This window comes from Athene cunicularia, assembly GCF_003259725.1.
Source record: "Athene cunicularia isolate RWA chromosome 7 unlocalized genomic scaffold, athCun1 chr7_part1, whole genome shotgun sequence".
Taxonomy (NCBI): Eukaryota; Metazoa; Chordata; class Aves; order Strigiformes; family Strigidae; genus Athene; species Athene cunicularia.
Genome location: NW_020799107.1, coordinates 9727671 through 9749744, shown reverse-complemented (window position 1 = coordinate 9749744; position 22074 = coordinate 9727671). Strand labels below are relative to the sequence as shown.

The window sequence follows — 22074 nt, the reverse complement described above, 5'->3', positions numbered from 1 at the left end:
TTCTGGCTCTTTTGAGCTACAGCTTTGTTAGATGCAATTCCCTAATTGAATCGCCTGTCTTGTGAGCAAGGTCCCAGGTTTAATTAAAGCCTTAATTTTGGTTTTGACCCTTTAAATTGCACTGATAAAGAGCAGCCTTGATGCTAATTTTCCCACTGGCTTGTGCTGTTGTACGCTATTCCCATGCAGATGGTACCCCCGGGCTCCAGTGTTGGTGTGACGTGCTCTTCCATCCCAGCACGAAAGGACCACTTGTATCCTGGAGGGCTCACGTGTTAAACAAATGGGCTTTGGCTCCAAACCCAGAGTCGAGCAAAGAGCATATGGTCCAGAGGTGCAGCTTGTTTTTCTAAAAATGCCTGGAAAACTGGATAGTAGCCTTTGCTTCTTACTAGTGCCCTAGCCTGAGGAGGAGCAGGATTTAAGCACGTACTTACATTTCAGCATGTGCTTAAGTGTTGTCCTGAATGGAGACCCTCTCAAGCTTTTGTTGAAGTGCTTTCCTGAACCAGGATGAACAGGCTGTGAAAGTAGTCTCTTACTGTTTCTGCCCCACTGTGTATATGTTCCTTGTTTGCTCCAGGCTTGCTGGCTATTCATCACAAGGAGAAAATCACTTTATTTAGTTGCAGATAGCTAAGTAACTCAGAGCAGGCAGGTTAGGAGTGTTACATGTGAGCTGGGAGCGAGACATCTGACCTTGTCTCTTGTCTGTCTTGTTTCTATGATCCTAATTCTGCTCTAAATTAATTCTTTTGTTTAGCTGCTGCATGTTTTTTTTTTTTTCCTCCTTTTTGTTTTCGCATGAATGCTTGTCTCTATATTTAGGTCTGCCGGGGCGGGATGTTATGAATAATTGTTGATTGATATTATTAAACACTAACACGCTTGGCTGTGTTGCACTAATGATGGGGCTTTGGGGATATGCAAATCAATTAATTGCAGTAATTGCTGTAATAGCTGTTTTGGAGGATGCTGTTGAAGAGCCCTTGGGAGGACAGACAAAGAGGGCGACATTTAGAAGCACAGAGGTGAAGGGGTGCTTGAGAGTCACTGGAGATGGCTCATTCAAGCTGCTGATTTGTAAAGTTTGGTTTGTGTTGCTCAAACCTGCTCATGCCAAATCCTCTCTTGCTTTGTTTCAGAGTTATCCCAGTGTGGCTACTCCTGGACTTTTACCATGGCCATTTCTTCTGAGGTTGAGCTGAAGATGTTCACAGATGAGACAGCCTTTTCCAGGTAATGTCTTGGCTTAGAAATCTGGGAGACCTCCTTGGAAAGGTGAGGAAAAAAAAATATTTCCAATACTAGACCTCTGTGTTGCCTCGCACTGAACGGTTTTGGTTTGCTATCTGATTTTCATTCATGGTAAAACCTTTTTTCCCCTTCTGTGACAACATCATGGGGGCCTCACAGTGGGCACAGAAGGGACGTGAGATGCCTCAGGAACCATTGTGGGGAGGCTGTGAAAGCAATGGGATTTCGAGTATTGTGAGGATGGGGAGGAAAACGTCTCTTCTGGCTTCTTCCCCATCCTATATGTGCTCTCCCTGCCTTTGTGTATTATTGTATATTCTTTTGTCTGGGTTTCTATATGCAACGTGCTTTAGTCTCCGTGCTCTGGGGCGAGTGTTCAATGTGCTGCACAGATGGTGCTCCCAGAAATCCCGTTATTTGCTAATGGGATTTTGTGCAAAGCGTTTCCACTGTTCTTTTCAACAGTCTGAATGTTTGTGTAAATATGACCAAACCCTCATCTTGCTGAGACACCCCTTCCCGTGCAGCTGAGAACACGACTATTTTATATTTATTGGGATTTTTTTAGTCCCCGAGAAGGATGTCAGGCCCAGCTACTGTGGCAGGCAGCGGCTGCAGGATCCAGGCAGCACTGTGGTCTGTACCTGCACCTTGCACAGCGAAGGAGTGTCGGTCTTTGCTGGCTCTGCCAGATGTCACAGTCCTGCCAGGTGGCCTGGACACATTGGTCACGCCACTCCACTCTCATGCCCTTGTTACCTTTCTGGTGGTCCTATCCTTACGTGTCGCGCTTGACGTATGGCTGAGATATGCTTATCTATTCAGCTTCTTCCCCCCTCCCTCCCTGAGTCCTGCAACATTTCTTTAATGCAATGTTCAGCTTTATGTAGCTATTCCCCTCTGTGCCCTCCATTCTTCAAGTAGTGCTCAAAATCATGATATAAATAGCAGAAGCCTAGAATATGTTGCTTTTATCACCAGAGGCCTTTCAGAATAGGTTAGATGTGTGCCTGATGGGGATAATACAGTGCTGACTCTTCCACAGGGCACAGAGCTGGACGAGGTGACCTCCTGAGGACTTTTCCAACCCTTATTTTTCCATCACTGTGTGACATTTGCTGCTAGTGTTGAAATGGGTAAGTGGAGCTTTGTTTTGCGTCATGCTCGCTGGAGGGAGGTCAGGGCTCAGTGGCCGTCGTGACTAACAGACAGTTACGGGGCGTGTGTCAGGAAGTTCCCTGTCCATCTGCGTACTCATATACTTCTCATCCTGCAAAATGCTCTTCCCCTAAATGCTTCTCAGGCTCTTCTGTGATGGGAAGGTGAGTCATATGAGGGCAGAGGTTCTTCTTTAGCTGGCCAAGGACTCCAGGTGGTTCCTCTGGAGCTGGCCTTAACCAGAAAAGTGTCACCACAACCCAAATGTCAGAAAGTACAGGCAGCAATCCTGCCAAGGACTGTTCCCATTACAGTATGGTGCTGTTGAGCTGGCTGATTGGGGATCAGGGGCTGGCCATGGCTTGCTGACCAGGCAGCGGAGAACCAGCTGTGGGATACTGCTACATGCAGATATAGGATTGATGCTTACAGCCCCACGGTACTCCTCTGAACATCCAGGACTGTATTGCCCTCTAAAGTGTGGTCCTGGTCTCAGAAAACCCTCATCTCCAGCTCTGTGCCTGTGTCAGGGTCCAGCTCTGGGCTGGGGAGGTGTGTGAACAAAATAAGACTTGTGGTCATCTCCACAGCACTTGGATCTGTCTCCTGTGTTTTGTTTGGACATCAATGCACCTATTAAGCACCTGGCCAGCATGGTGTAAGTCCTTCTTTAGTGATGTTGTGACCACTTTGTCCAAAATTTAGGGGCCATGAGGGATTTTGGAACACAGCCCTCTGTGTCTTGTACCCCTCTTCTAGCAACAGAGTTTGGGAAATAATGTTTTTTCAGTCTGCCAAAGGTGACAGAAAACCTGCAGAGACACTGATCTCCAGCAATGCCCCACTGTGATCTGATGTCCTCTGTGGGGTGGGATCTCTATCAGAAAACACCTCTTCAGAGGTGTTTGCTTTCTGTGCCCATCAACAAATACCGACCCAGCTTGTGTTTTTGTAGCCTCTCAGTTTTGCTGACTTTATCACCCTTCTGATAAGGGTGATTAGATCTGATTTGTTTGAATTATAGCCTGACGGCTTTCAGCTCTCACAGACACAACACCGTGCTGCGCTGGGTTCACACCAGCTTGTGTATGGGGGGAAGTGAAGAGGGGAGAGCCTTTCTCCTCCTCTGATAATAGATAGCAGATGTGATATCATTACCAGGTCGACACTCTGAAAGCATCAAACAGCAGGAAAAAAGCTGTGCTTGGATGTCACTTTAAAGATGTAAAGGGGAGGATGTGGCAGAGGCTGAATCATCCCGTGCTCAGCAGCAGGTCTGAGCGTTGCTCTGCAAGGTTTCACAAGCTGTGGTATATTTAAGTAGTCCTGATTTGGTGATTTGGCCCCAGGAGCATTTCTTTAGGTTTTTACTAAACCATTAACAATTTCTTCATAAAAGTCAAGTGTGCCCATGTCTTGTTTATGTCTTGGGAGCTGCGTGCAGTCAGTTTGTTAGTGTATCTTGTTTATCTGGAGGTGTGATGTTCCATTTCTTTTTCCTTTTTAGAGACTCCTGGGCTGCTAGAAAGGGTTTCCCCCTCTAACCAGGTTTTGTCCAAGGTTGGTGACCTGCTGTGAGCCAGACCATATTAAGACCTGGCTCTTCTGTGTTATTGGGAGCATTGGGTTTTTTTTCCCTAAAGTCCTTGCAGTAGCTTTCCAGTTCAAAAAATCTGGGGCAGGTCAGAATGCAGCTTATTACTATGCCCTTGTGCCTTTGTCCTGTGGTCTGGTGGCTGAAAGTCTGAAATAATACATGATTCAGCTGTGAGTTTGGGGACCTTTTGGGCTCTTGGAGAGAAGCTGAGTTCTGTCTGTGCATCTTTTCTGCAGGGCTTGGCCAGGTGCATCTTTGGCTTGGTCTCCTCATACTCCGATTCTCCTCTGCCAGGTAATTTAAATCATAATAGCAGGTAATTGTAAGATTGATATTTAGAAAACAGGATCTGCTTTAACTTAGCATAATGGTCTCAAGTGAGAACTATATGCTTTAAAAGCCATGTTGCAGTCTTGGGCTCTATACAGCCCTTGGAAAAAAGGCATCTCAGGTTCTGGCCGAATGTGGTCATTAAAGAGTACATGGTGGCTCCTAGCATGAAGCTGGAAAATTGTAGGAGTTTTAAGGAGAGAACTGAGTGTGCCTGTGGCATGTCAACAAAGAACAAAATACGTAAAAGTACAGGAAAATGTCTTGAGGGGCCACTGTAGATAAAAGAGGACCCAGCCTTACTTGAATGTGGGTGGGTTGTATGAGAGCTGCCATGGGGAGGAGGTATGGAAGTAGGCTGGAAGGGAGGATGTGGCAGGAAAGCAGCATGGCAGCTTCATCGTAACATCGGAGACATGTGTTGGGGAGGAACAGCTCAACCTAGGCTATCTTTGCATTACTGCATTGGGCAGCTGTTAAATGCTCTAGGGATGGCTTCATGGCAAAAAACTTGTCCTTCTCATTCCACTGCTTCTTTTTCCCCCCCTGCTCCCCTCACCTCCAGCAAGGTGTCCTCCAAGTTAATTTTAGGATAAGAGAAGGAAAGTCCATGTATTTAACTTAATGGCTGGTACATGTTGTGTGAATGCCACGCAGGGTCGTAGGTGCAGCCAAGAAAATACGGTGAGGGCACAGATGTGTGTATGTGTGTTGGGAGAGGTTATAAATAGCATGTAGATGTGCATTCTATTACGTTGTATTTTGCTTTTCTCTTATGCTGATGGTACATTTTCTGGCAGTGTAGATGACAAGCTCTTCTATGTGATATTTGCCAATATTGAGAGCGCTTGTGAACTCTTATGCCACTGTGATTTGCTGTCCAATGGACATGGGAAGAAAACTGCAATGCTTCCAGTGCGCTTGCTCTCTCCCACCTCCCCCCTACATCTTCTTCCCTAGCTGATTTGACCAGGTCACTCCCCATCTTTGATTCTTTCCTCTTATTTAAAGACCTCCTGTGGCTGCATTGTCTGGAAAAGCTCTGGTAGAGGCTTCAGAGCCGTACTTCCACCTAACTAGAGAACATGCTCTCATTAACAGCCCTCGAGGAGGGTGAATATCACTGCTACCTTCAAAGGAGAGACGGAGGTACAGAGCAAACTCCTGGCCCTCAGTCGGATGGAGCTCTGCTGAAGACATCAGCAAGATCAAAATGTCAGCTGGTGAGAACAGAAGTGATGCAGCTATTCCTCTATGATGCAGGAGCTGCGGTGGCTTTGTGGTTCCTGGAGACATGAGGTGAACTGGCTTTAACTAGCTTTGGTACCGATAAAAGTGCAGCAGCTGCTTGGGCGAACGGCCCAACTACTTGCTTAGCCTCTCGGGAGGGTTTCAACACACATGCTGAACTCTGCTGCCACTGTCAGCAGTGACTGCTAGTTATCTTAAAGTTAGCTTAGGACTGCCTGTGCCATCTGCAGCTTCACCATCTGCAGCAGAGATGTACCGTCAGTTGCTGTCAAGTGAAACTGTGCTGAAGCTTGGGAGCCAAAACTCTCTTCTCAGCTGCTATCTGAACACCTCTGCCAGGCACTCAGTCTCCTTCCTCAAAGTTGCACCTTGGTGGATGAGCTTCAGGTGGTTGAGTGGAAACCTTGCCAAGTGTGGAGGGCTCTCAGCAGTGTTACGGATGACTGTAGGCTTCCTCCTGGGAAGTATGTAAAGATCTGTTGGCTTCTTATTTTAGTCCCCTAAAAGAGCACTCTCATAACTACTTTTGGCTTTCCTTTTAGCCTAATGAGATCTCCCTTTTCCAAAAAGTCTGAAGCGATTCAGTTCTAAACTATCCACAGCATCTATTTGTCTGATTTCCCCCTTCTCTGGAAGCATATCAGATGAGTGCAGTGGGGTGAAGGTAGGCTGGATTTCAGCCATCCTTTGGCTCCTGCTATGAGTGCATAGACTTTTATCTTTTCAATGTGACCATTAAGGGGAGGAAAAAAAAAAAGGAAATTAAACCACAAACAACTGCATTAAAATAATAATCAAAGCCGTATGAAAGCACACAAAACCCCAATAAACTCTGTTCTTTGAAACTTGAATCTTATCTCCCCCTGTCAAGGTTAATTGTTGCTGGGTTCAAACCATGGACAAGCTTTCATTATGACTGGAGATCTGAGCCATGGCTGGCCAGGTTCAACTGCCGGGTGGTTTGTAGCAGGGTTGAATTTGGTCCAGTCTCATACGGAGGGAGTTTCATCTGTAACTCTGCATTTCATTATATTTCACAGAATCACAGAGTCATCTAGGTTGGAAAAGACCTTGAAGATCATCTAGTCCAACCATTAATCTAACATTGACAGTTCCCAACTACACTATATCGCTAAGCACTATCTGACCTTTAATGTTTCTTGAGTGTCTTCTCCCAGGATAATATTCTGTGGAGCTATTTTAAAGGTGGTCACTTCATTTCTTTCTGTGTTACACTGAAAACTACAGTATGGAGAGATGAGGAACATCTGATAGAAGGTCCCCTAACATAAGAGACCTTTCTAGTTTATGTGGCGGGGAGCAAATAGTCTGTTCTGGGAATCAAGTCCTCCTCATTTCTCAGTTAATTAAGTTACTAAGAGCCACAGACTGGTTTGTTGGGTTTTTTTTGACTGCTGCAGAGTCACTGTTGCAGCCCAACCTGCACATTCAGGATCCCAGTTCTCTTCTAGTCATGGTTTTTGCTCCTGCAGCTCTTGATGTTGTGAAGGGGTGCTTGGAGGAATGGGCTATTAAGAGCATTAGCCATGAAAAAATGCTAAACTGCTCCACAGAGTTAAAAATACATTAATGAAATGGGCATAATGAGTACTGGAAATAGTTTTATACCCCCTTGAGCTAGGAAATATAAATATACATATACTAAACGACAGTTCCCCCCTTGCCCCCCACAGAGTCATATTTTCAACTGGCTAGGTTAATTTGGGAGACAGTATTTCACATGCAAATAAATTGGGATTATGGTTCTGCTTGGGTAAATCACAAACTGTTCAATGCCTCAATTTACTCAACCTTAAAAGGGGGTTATTGGTGTTCTCTTCACCTCTGCACTGTCTCCTGAGATTCTCAAGCACAAAAGGAGGCTGAGGAGATATTAGGAGAAAAGTAAATGAATTGTTTTCTCACTTTCAGCCATTTTATGAGATAGGTAAGAGAGTTGCTTGTGTCAGTGCTGGACTCTTTCCTGGTGTTTGTGTTAGAATTAGCAATGGGGAAAACGGGCTTGTTTTTGGAAACAGATTTGGTTTTGTTTTTTTCAGGAATTTGCATGACTTATGAGAACTTGCCAATTTTTTAATACCAAACAAAATTCTTTCCTATGAACTCCTTTCCCAAAATTGCATAATAACTTTGTAAAGCATTGTTGAAAGATTGATTTTACAGGATTGAGCCTTACAGTTGTTTCTAGGTGTTTCTGTTGCAAAGTGATGGAGCCACAGAACTGCCGATGTGTTGAAGGAGCCTGTGTCCAACAAGAGAGCCCCAGGTGCTGCAGGACTGGGCACACAGGATTATTCCTTTGCCCCAGAGGTGTTGTGTTGACACGAAGAACCCTCAAACATGGCTAACAGGATGTGGCCGGCTGTGACTTGACAGTCACTTAGCATTACATCTCCATCTTTTCCCCCATCCCACTTAATTCCTGTGGCCTGTTTTCATTTCCTTGCTAATTCAAGCATGTCTAATGTTAGCATGAGGAATTTCTGTATGGTGCAGGCAGGTCAGGGAGATCTGACTGAGACTGTATTTTAATGATGACATTCATATATACAGGTGGGGGAATAGGATAACAGAAAGGTCGTGGAGATGGGACCTGTGAGAAGTGCTGTTGTAGACAGTGGGGAAGTCTGGGGTATAAGATTAATGTACAGTAGTAGGTGAAATGAGGTTCAAAAACTTGAGAATGGGTGCAGATAAGTGCAGGTCATTGGGATTTGTGTTGCTTTCTGCTGTCAGAGAAACATGAGCAGCCGCTTCCTGTCTTTGGGCACCAGCGTCTGGCACTGGGTGCCATCACGCGCTGTCTTTGGCCAGCGCAGAAGCGCTGGTGATAAGCAGGTGTCCCTTGCTGGCGTGTCGAAAGAAGAGTCAGCTTGCTTTGCAAATGCTTTCTGCAAAGGCAGCTTCAGTCATTGCATCTGTGGGGCTTAGTCCATTCATTCTGGCTGTGAATTACAGAAACCAGACCTCTTGTTTTTGTATGGACTATATCCACTAGCAACCAGCTGGTGCTGGTATTTGATATCAGCTGGTCAGGAAGCTTTTGATTTTCCCTTATTTAATTTTTTAAATTTCCATCCCTCTCTCAGGCTTGCTCCCCACACCCTGCTTGGTCTGTCTGGTTCATCCCCTTACACATGCCCCAGCAGGACACTGTGGGTAGGAGTGAACTCGCTTGGCAGAGGGACCTACGCAGTGCCAAGCTACAGGAACTTCCCTGGTGTGTCTCACTTTGGGCAGTTTGAATTCAGCATCATTTCTATGAAACTGGAGAAGAAGGCTGCATAGCTCTGGAGCAGTAATTTTTTTTTTTACAGTCTAGTGCATTTCCATGCCAGAAAATGGGCAGATATGAAATTTATTAAAACCGATGCTTAAAAAGCTAAGGGCTGTATCTTTTAAATTTCTTGTGTGCTTATTTTTATGAAAAAGAATTCCCATGCTTCCTCCATTGATGGATAGTATTTAGTTTAGGTACAGGAGAAATCTGATGTTGACTTTCAAATTAAGTAAATCTCCATTTATGAAAAACCTAAGTGCCTCTGTTTCCAGATCTCTTCATGGTACATTTAGGCTCGCTGTCTGTGTTGGAGACTTAAAGCTCGGCAGCCTGAACTCGGATCTAGCAGGAAGGCATCTAAATATTGGTCTGACTTTTAGGCTGTATTAAAGGCTGGTGCCATAGAGGGGTGTGAAAAACCTTTCATGTGGCCAGAGGAGGACCCTCCAGAGACAGCCAGGGGCCAGCCTCAGTGGAGGAGAGCCTTAGGAGCAAGGTGAAGACAGGAATCAAGCCCATTAGAAGCACAAGATAATGTTTCACTTCTGGGGGTTGGTTCTTTTGCTCTAAAGCAAACAATACCTTGGGTTTGACTTTGCTTGGTTGTTTTTTCTTTTTCTGGAGAAGTATTGCTTTATCAAGCCATGCAGGAAGCCTCCAAAAGCTTGGACTAAAAAATTGGATGCTCGAGCAGTTTCTTCTCTTTTAAAAGATTTCTGAGTGTCAGATCCAGTGAGCTGATGATGGACAGCTGGACACTCTTCAGATTTAGCAGTTGAGGCACTTAGTGTCATCAGCAATGTAATCCTGCAGTATCTTATGCCTGGTGTCCAGTGGCATGAGAAAGCTGTTTCACATGCATGTTTGCTGGGTCAGGACCACAGTACTTGGCATTCTGCAGGATGGAGTTTGAGAGTGCTGCTCTTCCTAGTCTCCACTTCGTTAGCAGTTTCTGAGTAATGAAGTTTAAAGGAGAGGTGGCGCCTGTCTCCAGCACCAGTGCTGTTGTGCTTTCTAAACTTTGTGTCCAGCTTGGTGTGACTGTGTGCCTTGCAGCAAGGATCATTAACAGATAATTGTCCCCTTCGGAAATCAGGTGAAACCTTTGGATTTGTCTTTGATTTGTCCAGTGTCAAATGAGTACTGTAAGGCTCTCCCTCCTGTCCAGAAGTGATTAGTTCCCAAGAATCTCAGGATGAGGTAGGTTAACAGCAACTGTGAAAATCTGTCCTTTCTTTTTTTCTAGCATTTGATGCTGTGTTAGGGTGGATGCACCATTTTTAAAGAGAGGAAAACAGTTGCTCTCTACTTGCACAAGCAGATTTGGCACTGTCATACACTTTTGCAGTATTCTGGTGCTGGTATTATATTAACTAGAACTGTTAATAATAAAACCAAATCATCAGCCCAGCAAGGAAAAAACAACTAAACCAAAAGCTCCAAAAGACATTTGACATCTTCCCACCCCTCCCAGTGTTCAAAATGTCAAAAAGCTGCTGTGTACTGGAAAAACACCTGAGGAAATGTGCACTGCAGGCTATGCACTGTTAGGCTAGGCAGGGACTTGCATCCAGATGCCAAGGGTGAGGGTCACGAGGCACTCTGCCCTTGGCTGTCCTGTGTGGAAGCCTCCCTGCAGCCATCTTCCTGTCCTGGAATAAGGAGGCACATTCCTGCTTAAACAAATGACATTAAATACCACACCTTCTCCCCATCTCCTCTGCCAGGCAAAACCCAACCCGAAGTGATAGGAGTTAGCATAAGCAAAGATAATTCACTAACTTATCTCCAGTGTACTGTATAATTGATTTCATCAAATAAAATCTGTGTAATAAAGCTCTGGAAGTTAAGGAAAAGCTACAACTTAATTGTAGTTCAGCCAAGAATCAATCCCTCATTTTCTTTCTTGTTTTCTGACAATTTCTGCTTGCTGGTGAGGGCCAGAAAGGGTGGAGATTTTACAGATGCGTTGATATCCTCTGTATCATGGACATTTCATAGCCAGACTGAAAATGAAAGGAAAATTTTGCAGATTTTCTTGGATCAGCCATGGTAAGGAAATGTCGGAGTCCAAATAGTTGTCCAGCAATGAAGAACTTTACCCCTCCATAAAGCTAAATAAGGTTTTTATCTGTAAATTTTTGGTTTAGTTCTTTCTGTAGTTTCCCTTGAACACAGAGTTAGGGAAGAAATGGATTAAGACGAGCTTTTTTTACGGTGTCTCCATTTCAGAGATGCAATAATAATTTAATGCACAGTAAGAAGTTAAAACCTCAGCCCTCTTGCTGTGTAAAGACGTTTAGGAAATGTTTTAGATAAAACCTCTGCAGTAAAACCCTGCAGTCATTCAAGCTGATAGATATTTAGGGTTTTTTTTTCAGGTCAGAATAAATGCATTATCCAGGAGGAAAAAGGAAGGATTGGACCACATTTCCTGGGATGCCTCGGTAGCTGGAGGAGTGATGGATGGTCTAGGTGAACAGCTGTTGCATAGGCCTGTGAAAACATATGCTGTAGGAATCCGGTCCATCCAAAATGCAACATGTAGTTTTTTCTCTAGATGGAACTGTTTGCCTTTTAAGTGTTTTTTTAGGAATGGCTTGGATCTATCCAGTGGGTACATCAGCTGCAACTTTTGAAAGTTTTATGAGGCTGATTCTTTTAGAAAACCTCCATTCTACTCCATCTCTCAATTTGTACACATCTCACTGGGGCACTAGTTTCTTTTCCAGGTAGGTTGAACGTGCCAAGTGCAGCAATCTGGGCTCAGTAAGGTTTTTTAAAGTGGTCATATCATTGCAGGCTTTTTATTTTGGGGATGCCCCATGTTTGTTTTGCAAGCTGAGAGACTGCATAGATCAGGGAGGGTCAGGGATGGAAGGAGCAAGAAAAATGAGCATTCTGTCCAGAGCTTTAAATTTCCCTAGTCCACTATCCACCTTGTTCTTGAGCTGACCTCCAGCCCACATGCTGCCGAGCTGGGCTTCACCAGAGATACTTCTCCTTGCTTGCTTTGCTTACACAGCTGTTTTTTAAGTATGCTCTTGTAAAACTTCAGTACAAATATTATCCCTATACATCCTCCCCCTGTTATTTCTTGCGTGCAGGATCAGCAGTCTGCAGTGTGTACCTCGAATCCCATAAGACGCTAGAGCTACCCTGAGAAACATTGCCTTAAAAATAATCCTTCACCAGGCCAGCTAAGAGGAAAATGCAGATGGTGACTGAAAGGTATCAGTGTCCCTGGGATGGGCTGTATTCATTCAGATCGTAAAAAGGCAGTGGATCTTGAGAGAGGTTTTGGTCCGCTGGGAGAAATGGCGAGGTGTGAGATGACTGGCTTTGTGCAGCTCATTATGCTCCCGTTGCCGATTTCTAAATGGAGTCCTGTTGCTGAGAAAGGCCAGGTTTGCTTTTACTAAAAACATAGGGGTGGATTTTTTATTTTTCTTGTACTGAGGTATGTAACTTTAGATGGCCATCTCTGTGCCTGGTCACCTCTGAGATTTTTTTCCACTGACATTCACCTTGACAAGCTACAAAGAGGTTAAAAACTACAGTGGCTTGCTGCGTCTTGACTAGTGTCTTGCTTTGATATAAATCCTCAGGGTAAAAAAAACCACCTTGTGCAGCGAAAGCAAAGGCTGAAGTAGCTTTCATGAGGCAGGCTTAGTTCCTCTGGAGGACTGACGTCCCCATTTTTGAGGTCTAATTTCATGAACTCTCCTGTGATAATTTCTTAGACAATGAGGAAAAGCGGCTGGAGCCGGCCTCTGGCATTGAGGGATACGAGCCCAGCGGGTCAGTGTAGTGTCTTGATAGGGCAACAAAGAGATCCAAAGACTTGGACAACAGTCATCTTGTTGGATGTGGTTAAAGCTTTTTTTCATCCATTGCTAACACAGATTACTCACGTTGATCAATATTAAACTGCTTCACTTAAAGGTGCATTTGCTTTGCAACTTGTAATGATAAAGGAATGCTCTGGTATTAAGTTGTTGGTTTTGAGTGGAGGCAGTGTGTGTAAGAGCCATGGGTCTGGCACCGGGCTGATGTTGTCAGCTTGGCGACGCAGAGCTATCGCAAATGCCCGTTGGCAGCATCTGCCCTTGCGCTAGCCTGGAGGTACCACAGTCCAGGCTCCCTGATAGTCCCCAGATCTGCAGCAGTAGCCTGGAGGTGTTGTGTTACTGGCTCCCCTCCTTCACTCCGGACTGCAGGATCAGCCAGAGCTGTTGCTTCTGACCTGCACCTTATCCTGCGCTGAGGGGGAACCGGTTGTGCCTGGGGCTGCCAGCATAGCCCTTCATTCTTTGCTTTGCTGGTGATATAATGTCATGACCCCCTGGCTCAGCTTGTAGCAGTGTGTGGGGTATTGATTTCCGTTTCACAAAATGATAGCCTTCAAAGGATGGCTGGGCATAATGAGTTGGGCAGCTGCCAATAGCTCCCTGTTGCCAGAAGCCTATAACTCTCCATGTGTTAAAGCTTTCTTGCTCCTCAGTAGTTCAGATGGCTTTGTGTCTGTAAGAGCAAGCACAATTTCTCAGGTTCTTGGGGTGTGCCTACATCTTCTGAACCCTTTTTGAAGCTATTTCTGAATTTGATTTGACAGCCAAGCCCACAGAAGGGAAGAACATAGCTAGTTTTTAGGCATGCAACCCCCACGTTTAACCTGGACATCATAAGCCTGAAGTAACAGCAGTTTTGAAAGCCCTCTGCAATATTGATTTATATTTTTCTGCAGCATCAACATCGCTTTAAAGGACAAGGGATTTTATAATGCAGTTGTAAATTATTCCTGTAAGTATCTTAAGTGCCTCATGGGAGTGTATGATCACTCAAGATGCTTTGTAATTTATTTCTTCTCATGTTTTTCAGCTGTGCAATAAAACACTTGTAAATACCGAGGAATGAGGGTCCTTCCAGATGGCACTGACACGCACCAGGCTCGCCTGAAAACCCTTGTATTATCTGCAGGAAGGAGGAAAGGAAGATAGGAATAAGTCTAAAAGTTTCCTGAACCTGTGTGGCAAGCATGTGCCACTGAAGCTCCTGAAAAGGTTATAAACATGGTAATTTTGCTTCTTGAATCCTCCTGGGGTCCCCACTGGAATCTCTCCTTGCTGTATTGTCGCTCATGCTCTGAAGTTAGCTGCTCTCCTGACCTGATGAAAACCTAGGCAGGTGCAAGCCAAACTGTTAAGAAGGATTAGCATCAGTGCTTACATCCCCCAATTTGTGCTAATATGTGCCCTGGTGATGAGGTAGAGGTGAAGGATTTAACGGCCTCTCAGCTCCTCTGAGAAGCAGAGAGCTTTGTGGAGAAAACTCTCTGCCAAGTATAACTGCTGCTGGTGGAACTCTCAGCTGCAGAACCAAAGAGCAGGTCATTTTTTTCCCTGCAAGGCTTGGTGAGCCTTTTTTCTCAAAGAGTGTGGTTCTCTGTGGGTGAGATCAGCTGTATTTTAAAACTGTGCAGCTTTGCATTTGGTGATAAGAGTGTTTGTCCATGTCTAACCTTGGCTGGCTTGGACAATAACTCATATTATATGCAGCAGGTTTTGACTCTCAGTAGTGTTGTTTTATCCTCTTTCTGATTAAGTGATTGATAGGCTGTTTCATACTGAGCTTGGTAGCATCAGGTCCTAAAGGATGTCAAAAGCAACTGTTCCGAAGTGTGGTGTGTCACGTGTAACTTGGAGAAGACCTCTGCGACCAAATATATGCAAGGGATGAAAAAGCCTCAGTTACCTCTTTCTGGTGAGGGGAGGTTTATGTCATCCCAGATAATTTTTCAGAGTAAATAAGTGGCTTTTTTTGACATTATTTGAGAGAAGCCCAGCATGAAATTTGCTGGAAGAGTGCTCTGTTGACTTCTGAAGGACTTTACAGTGCAAGAGCCTTGAAGCTCAGCAGTCCTGTGCAAAAGCTCCCAAAGATATTGACAATCTGAGACTTTGGATGAGAGCGTCAGATGTGCTGTTTTGTCTTCAGTTTTTCCTCTAAACTGCCACTTTGTTTTCCCAGTGCCTTCTTATCATCTGTATTATGTAGCTTTTAACTGTAGTGACCTCAGAAATACTTGTAGCCACTTAATCTGGCTGTGTTCCCCTGTTGAATTCTGTGTTAATCTGTGTGGATTTGTTACGGGGAGGAAAATGCTGGTTGAAATCTTAGAAGGGTATGTTTTTCTTGAGTGGGAAGGCCAAGAGATTGTTGTTTAGTAAGTAAAGATAGAGAAGTAGTCTTTAGTTCTGGCTTGATGTTGGAATTTCTAGCTAACTGCTCCTGCAGGCACACTTACTGAATGCTAGCAAATTCTTGTAGGTAAGGCAGGGCATGGTGGTCCTTTGACAAAACAAATCTTGAGGGGTTAAGATATCATCAGCGTTAGCCCCTCTCTGCTTATATTGGCTGATGCAGAACTAGTAGTGGTTGTATCGCTCAGGGCATAAAGTAAACACCAGTCACAGCAGAACATTGATCTCTGTAGCAAAGGAATTGTTTGTGGCATCTTGACCTGCCCTGAACTCCTGAGCAATCACAAAGTATTATTGATACTTACAGCACAAACGCAGTAAGCAGTACCTTTTGCTCTGTGCAAACAGACTGTGCATCTTTGTGAGACAAATTAGGAGTCTCAGTGACTGCCTTAAATTCATTCTCATTTTGCTTATGACCTCCCAGCATATCCTCACTCGCACAGGAAGTTGTTCTGAAGCGACTGGTCATGAGCTCCAGATGTTTGCCCATCGTGGCTGGCTGTCCCTGCTAACCAAGCACCTGTCCATGCTAATAAATACTTCGTGCCCAAATCTTGAAGAATAAAACAAAATGCCTGCCTTGAAAAACCAGGAAAACCCCAAAAGTGTGTGTAATGTCTGTTTTGCAAGACTAGTCACCTTTGATGTGTGGGCCTCTTGCCTGGAACAATTAACTGCTTGGTGAAGATCTTGCAGACCTATTGGAAGTGCCTTTTGACCCTGCTTTCATCCGTCTGGCCATTAATAGCTTGTTCAGGAATCCAGAGGATTTAGACCGACCAGCAGAAATTGCAGCTGGCCTAGTGGCAGTTCTGCTGCTCACAGCTCCGTCTCCTGGCTTCATGTAATAATTCATAAATAACCCTCCCTTGCTTCTGGAGCCAGTTGTGGGTGTGTGCTGATTACACTGCTGTGGTTGACATCAGCATCTTAACTCTCATCATTGCAGCCTGGCTTAAAACCCAAATGTATCTTTCCCTTTTTGTGTCAAGAACATGATTAACTCCTCCTGTTTCTGTGTAAGAAACATGATGGGCCTGCGCAAGAAAAAAGTAATCTGCATGGAGCAGCTGCCTCCATTCTCTGGCTGGACTGTGTTTCTCAAGATACAGGAGGGATGCCAATGAAGCAATGTTTCTCTTGGGAGAGAATTGGATGAATCATGTTAACAAAGCTCCAGCAGAAAGCTTCACCCACAAAGGGTGGGGAGTAGCAGTTGATCTAGACCAAATGATGACTTAACCTTGCTGGTAAATTAAGATGTCGTTCCTTCAATTTTTGTCCTTCAGGAAAACTCAAATATTTCTGTGAAACCTGACATTTCTTCTGCGGAAGACATTTTTTTCTATCCAAAGCCTGCCTGTTGGAAAGCTCCCCACCAGCTCTATTGGTGGGCCAGGGAATTTTACAGGACTAGTCTGAAGTTTCCATTGGCCAACACAAGGCATTGTTGGGTTTTTTGTTTGTTTATTTGTTTGCTTTTAAGACAGCCAAGCAAAACGACTGCTGGTGAGAACTTTAGTACCTGATTTGTCCTTACAAAATTCTCTACAAAGGGAGAAGGCATTTTCCAGAGCTATCTGCAACTTTTAAAACTGAATTTCCTTTAATACCACAAGCAGGAGTTAATAAACAGCTTAGGTGTTTGTTTCATTTTGGGTTCTTAATCTGTTCTCAATTTGTTTCAGATGAGACATGCTAAATTTATCCCATGAGCCTGTAAATCCAATCTTTCTTTTGTCTCTTAAATAGCCATTCTCTTCTTTCAAACATTATTTTTTGTTCACCTTCCTGGCATCCAGTTTTAAATAAATATTTTAAACTCGGAGGGGCGTGGTTCCCTGCTTTCTGCTTTCCTGCCTTCCGTGAGAACAGCAAGGGCTCCGCCAATTTACGCCGGTAGACTTGAGATCAGCTCCAGTTTTCCTTCTCGCCTCTCATTTGAAAGATACTTTGGTGGAGGACAACTTTTTTTGGCTATTTAGTGAGTGGATAGGACCCTCAGGGAATCTGCTTTTTCTCTTTGTCAAGTGTCAGTAATATCACACTTGAAAAACAATTACTTTTCTTTTTTCTTTTCTGCCTCGTGAACTCGGTGCAGCTGAAAGGTGATGGAGCAGACCCTAGATATGAAAGATCCTGCAGAGGAGGAGAGAATTGGCCATCCTGCCTGCACTGGGTGGAGTGGGGTGGCCCCTTCAGCTCTCTGGTAAATCATATGTAACACTACCCATCAGAATTCTGTGGATGACTTCCGACTGGCTTGGGGATGGAACAACACCAGGGGATGATATTTTACTTGGATTTTTTTAAAGTTCTAGGCAGAGTCTCTGGTCCAGGTCTGATTGGTAGCACGTCAGCGTGCACTGGGAAGGCTTGTAAGTGAGCTCCTAACATTTTATGCATTTAAGAGGGAATGCTTGGCTTCCACTGCTTCACTAGGGGTTTCTTTGTGTGCTTTGAAATGTGACTGTCTGTGAGGTAATACTGTTGGGGTTTTTTTTCACCTGTTCTCCTTAGTGACTTCTCTTCCTTGCATTTCTTGTCCTGCTTCAAGCATAATTACACCAGTTTGAGAGAGATGGAGTTGAAAGGGCCACAGCTTTAAGTTGAAGACTGCTGCATTAAAAGAGCTGCTTAATTTCCTCTCCATTAAAATCAATAATTCTCCCCATCTTCCAATTAGTTTTATTGGTGCTAGCTGCCACGTTGTACAGAAAGGGCTCAGATACTTTGACCAATGCACTTGGTACCTTAGCAGAGAAGGGGCAGGTAGTGGATAAGACTGTGTGAATCTCCTCACCATAACCTCTGCTGATGGGTGGGAAGTCTCCAGGATTGGTTTTCCTCGTGTTTTTGCTGTTCTAGGTGGAACTGACTTAACCCTAACTAGGAGTGGTTAAGCTGGTCCTGCAAAGGTGTGTCTTAGGGAAGACAGGGGTTGAGAAGTTGAGCTGCTGAGATGGTGGATCTTTTTTGTGAAGGAAAGATGTGTCCATTAAAAAATACTTGCACTTTCATGTGGATAACCCCTAGACCAGTCCTCAGCAGAGCAATCCTGACTACACCACAGGTTAGATGAAAAGTGATTGTCTCAGAGCTCCCTGAGATGACCAGTGTTTGGGCACCTACCTGTAAAGCCACTGCACGGAGACTGATCTGTGCTTTTCTTCTCTCATTCCTGATTTGGAGGAGACACATGTGTTGGGAAGGTCTTTACTAGAAAGTTCCTTTCCGATGGCATTGGTAGGCTGTGAATATTCATGTGCAGCTTGTTTTTGGAGCAGAACGTGAGCAGGGCTGTGGTACTGCTAATTGCAATTGAAAGTGTTAATTTTCACACAATGGTAAAAGAAATCCCAATTTGCAAAGATTTCACTTGAGTCAGGGGTGAAGTTCCTGACAGTTTTAAAGGGTGCAGATGCAAAGTGCTGAGCTTGAATACTGAGTCCCTCTTAACTTTATTTCATCTGAAAGATTCCCAGGCTCTCTCAGCAAGTTACTTTGTCAAACTCACCTTTTTTTTACTCTAGAGAGGTTGGAGTCTTGACTTATTATTCGACTTTCTATTGCAGCTTTGTTTAGTGGAGTTTATTCATTCTTAGATCAAACATTATACAATCTGACAGAAATCATGCAATCACAGTGGGAGATGGGAATAAGCAGCATAATTTATTCCATAAACAAAGGGACCATCTACATTAGAGCACAAATTGGTTAATAAAATGGGTTTTAGCGAAATAAAAAAAATAAATATGCAGTTTTCCCTGGGCTGTGTTTAGAAATAGTTGCACTCAAATGAGGAATGTGGTGCTCATGCCTTACCACAGAAACTGCCTTCATCTCCCAAAAGCAGCTACCCTGGTCAGGCTTGTCTGAGTTGATGTGTCCTCAGTGAAGCTCCTGCCCTGTCTGTGTTGCCAGGGCTCCTGGGTGCAGCACCACTCATATCTATACTGCAGTGAGCTGAGCTGCTCTGCTTCTTCCTGGAAAAGCACAGAAGGTGTCTATCCCTTTGCATGCTTGGGAGAAGGGGATAGTGTGGAAAGACTAGAGGGATTTGACCAGATTTTTATTGCAAAATGGAGTGGCTAATGGATGCCAGCAGCAGGACTAAACCATATTTAATATTTATCCTGAGATGAACCAGCTATTCTAGGTTGGAAACACATGCAAGCTCAAGCTGAGGGTAGCTCTGAGGACCCTAACCAGGCATGTTAAAAGGTGATATCTAAGGATCACTAGTTCTTGTTATTATCCACAGCTTGTTCTGGGGGTGCATGCATTAGATCCTTGTAGGACAGCTTTGCATTCTTAAAGCGTTAACTTTGTTAAAATTAGCAAATTAGTGTGGTTTGAGTGCTGGGTGGACAGAGGATCTTCCTGAACCTTTGCTGGACAACCAGCAGCTCCAGCCACATTGAGAAGCTGGAAAATTTATTGAGTGGAATTTGTGTTACGGGTCTGGGCAAAGGGCTGGTGAGTCAAACTGCTGCTTCTGGATCTGAGGTCTGGGAAGTAGGAGAGTTGCAGGGGGGGATTTTCTACTCATTCTGTGGCTATATTGCAGCATGGGTAGGGAGTGTCTTGCAGGCTCCCTGCAGGACAGACTTGGGAAGTATCAGCTGGTTGAAAAATTGCTTATGTCCAACAATCATGAAAAAACCAAAGCTCCTGAAAGAGGAGAAAGTCTAGCTTCAATGCAGTTAATAGTACAACTCCCCTTAGCATAAGCTAGGAGCAGAATTTCATCTTGGAGCTGCAGTGAGTACAACCAGCATTTCTCCTGGACCATAAACCAAAAGTTGCTGAGAATTATTACGCACACGTGCACACAATAGAGCTCAGAGCCCGTTTGCTGAGATCTCTCCTTGGGGATCCATATAAAATATGTCTCACAAAAGCTGCCCTGTGTGCGAGCAGAGGAACTCCATCTAGTGACGTTAAAAAACAAAACAACCCCCCCTCCCAAAATCTTTTTCACCCACGTGTACTGTTGTGTACTTATCTTACTGCCAGTCTGTTGAAGATATCAGCACAGCTAAACAGCACACACTGACCATATGTAACACTGAAAATGCTTCCTGGGAAGTGCTTTCAGTCCCTGCTCTGAATTCTGCCAATGCAAAAAATGTCCCCTTTGTCATGGTGGTGAATGAATGTTCCCCTTTCTCCTTGGATTTATGTTAACCCTGGGTTTCAGCCGAGTTTGATCTCCTCACTTTATTGTATTGCAAACAGTAGTCAATAGCTCTTCAGCTTGAGATTGCCTGGATTTATTTTCAGGTCAAGTCAACTCTCCTTGACCCAAGTCTGAACCAAAATACATTCCCAGAAGATTCCCCCACAGGATATCAGATCCAAAGACAGAGTGACATTGTAATGAGTTCAAGGTTTCAGTTCAGTACAACAGAGTCCCTGTTGACGTGGGGAAGGCAGCTGAGCCATCCTTCTTATTTCAGAGCTGGTCCTCTCCTTGGGCAACTCACAGCAGATTTTGTCATCCACCAGTCACTTCTCTTCATTGAACAATGTCATAGCATAGAATCACAGAATGGTTTGGGGGTTGGCAGGGACCCTAAAGACCATCTAGTTCCAACCCCCCTGCCATGGGCAGGGACACCTTCCACTAGACCAGGTTGCTCAAAGCCCCATTGCGTTCCTGGTGTTTGTGGTCTGAAGGGAAGCCAGTCCTAGCTCCTTACGTAGGTGTTTGCATGGCTCTAACATGCGTGTGTGGAATTTGGTGTGCAGGCTTTAAGTAACTAATGAGACAATCTGCATTCATGCTCTCTCTCTCTCTCTTTTTTTTTTTTTTTTTTTTTTTTTAAGGAAAAGTGGGATCTCTTTGAGGGACTGACTGGGACAGAGGCAGCATCAACTGATACTACATCATGAAGTAAAACACTGCTTTGAAGACTTGGGACAAAAATGGAATGAACTCATGAATTTGTCCTGGATGATAAATCTTCCTTCAAAAGAAGGCAGCCTTATGTTTAGTACAAAAGACTGTTTATTTCTTCTATGGAAAAAAAAAAAAAAAAGTAGTGTAATTGGATAGGATTAACTTTCCAGGGGCCCTGGACAGAAGCTAAAGTACAGGCTGCCTCCTTCTTGTGCTCACATTGGATAATTTGAATAGTCTTAAGACCTCTCTGGCTTCCAACAACATTGGGTTGTGAGCTGCTCCCAATGTGCCTTGCACCTAAAGACAGTATTAAGGACCCCAGAATAAGAAATTAAAATTGTGTAAGTGTTTGGCTAGTAAACACTTGATTCAGCTGGAACCTGGTCCAGTTATAGAGAAAAATACAACCTTATTAGTATTTTTCATCTTGAGCAGGCAGTTGAATACACTTATGGTAAATACATAAATGGCGTACAACTGACAATGTTGTAAGAGTCTTTGTGGTTTGTGTGTGCTGACTTTGTCATTCTGACTGTTCATGGTTAATGTTCCATCAGTCCTTTTTGTTTTATCTAGTTATTTATTTACCTAGGAACAGTCTTGTGTGCAGTTTTGTCAGTGGGAGCAATGATGCTTCAAATTTTACACCTCATTGGAATGGATGGGATAGTTTTTATCAAGATAGCTGGCTTGGCAAAAGGAAGGAGAAAAGCGGGAAGTGCAGCAGCAGTTTGCACGTGTGTGCTCTCTTGTGCAGTGTCCTATGCAATTCAGGTGATAAGCAAATCCCATCTTTTCTGATAGGCCAAGCTGAATTCTCTGTGTCTGAGCTAGTTAAGAGCGTAAAATGGTCAAACTGGCATAAATTGTATTAAGGTGCAAGAGCTCCTCAGCAGTCACCGTTATATTGTGCGGTAAACTTAAGATGTCTTCTCCCCTTATTCCTCTGGAATAAGGTAATTTGGATGGTGAGTCACCACAGAGGAAGGACATAGTCATGAACAGT

The 22074-nt window shown here is 44.2% G+C and overlaps 1 long non-coding RNA gene across 1 annotated transcript; it reads left to right on the top strand.

Moving 5' to 3' along the window:
• The first annotated feature begins 1014 nt into the window (after window positions 1-1014).
• On the top strand, window positions 1015-21467 carry LOC113482320. The gene is made up of 3 exons (XR_003398821.1): window positions 1015-1239; window positions 2303-2393; window positions 20993-21467. It is a non-coding gene; the product is annotated as an uncharacterized LOC113482320 (long non-coding RNA).
• The last annotated feature ends 607 nt before the right edge of the window (window positions 21468-22074 follow it).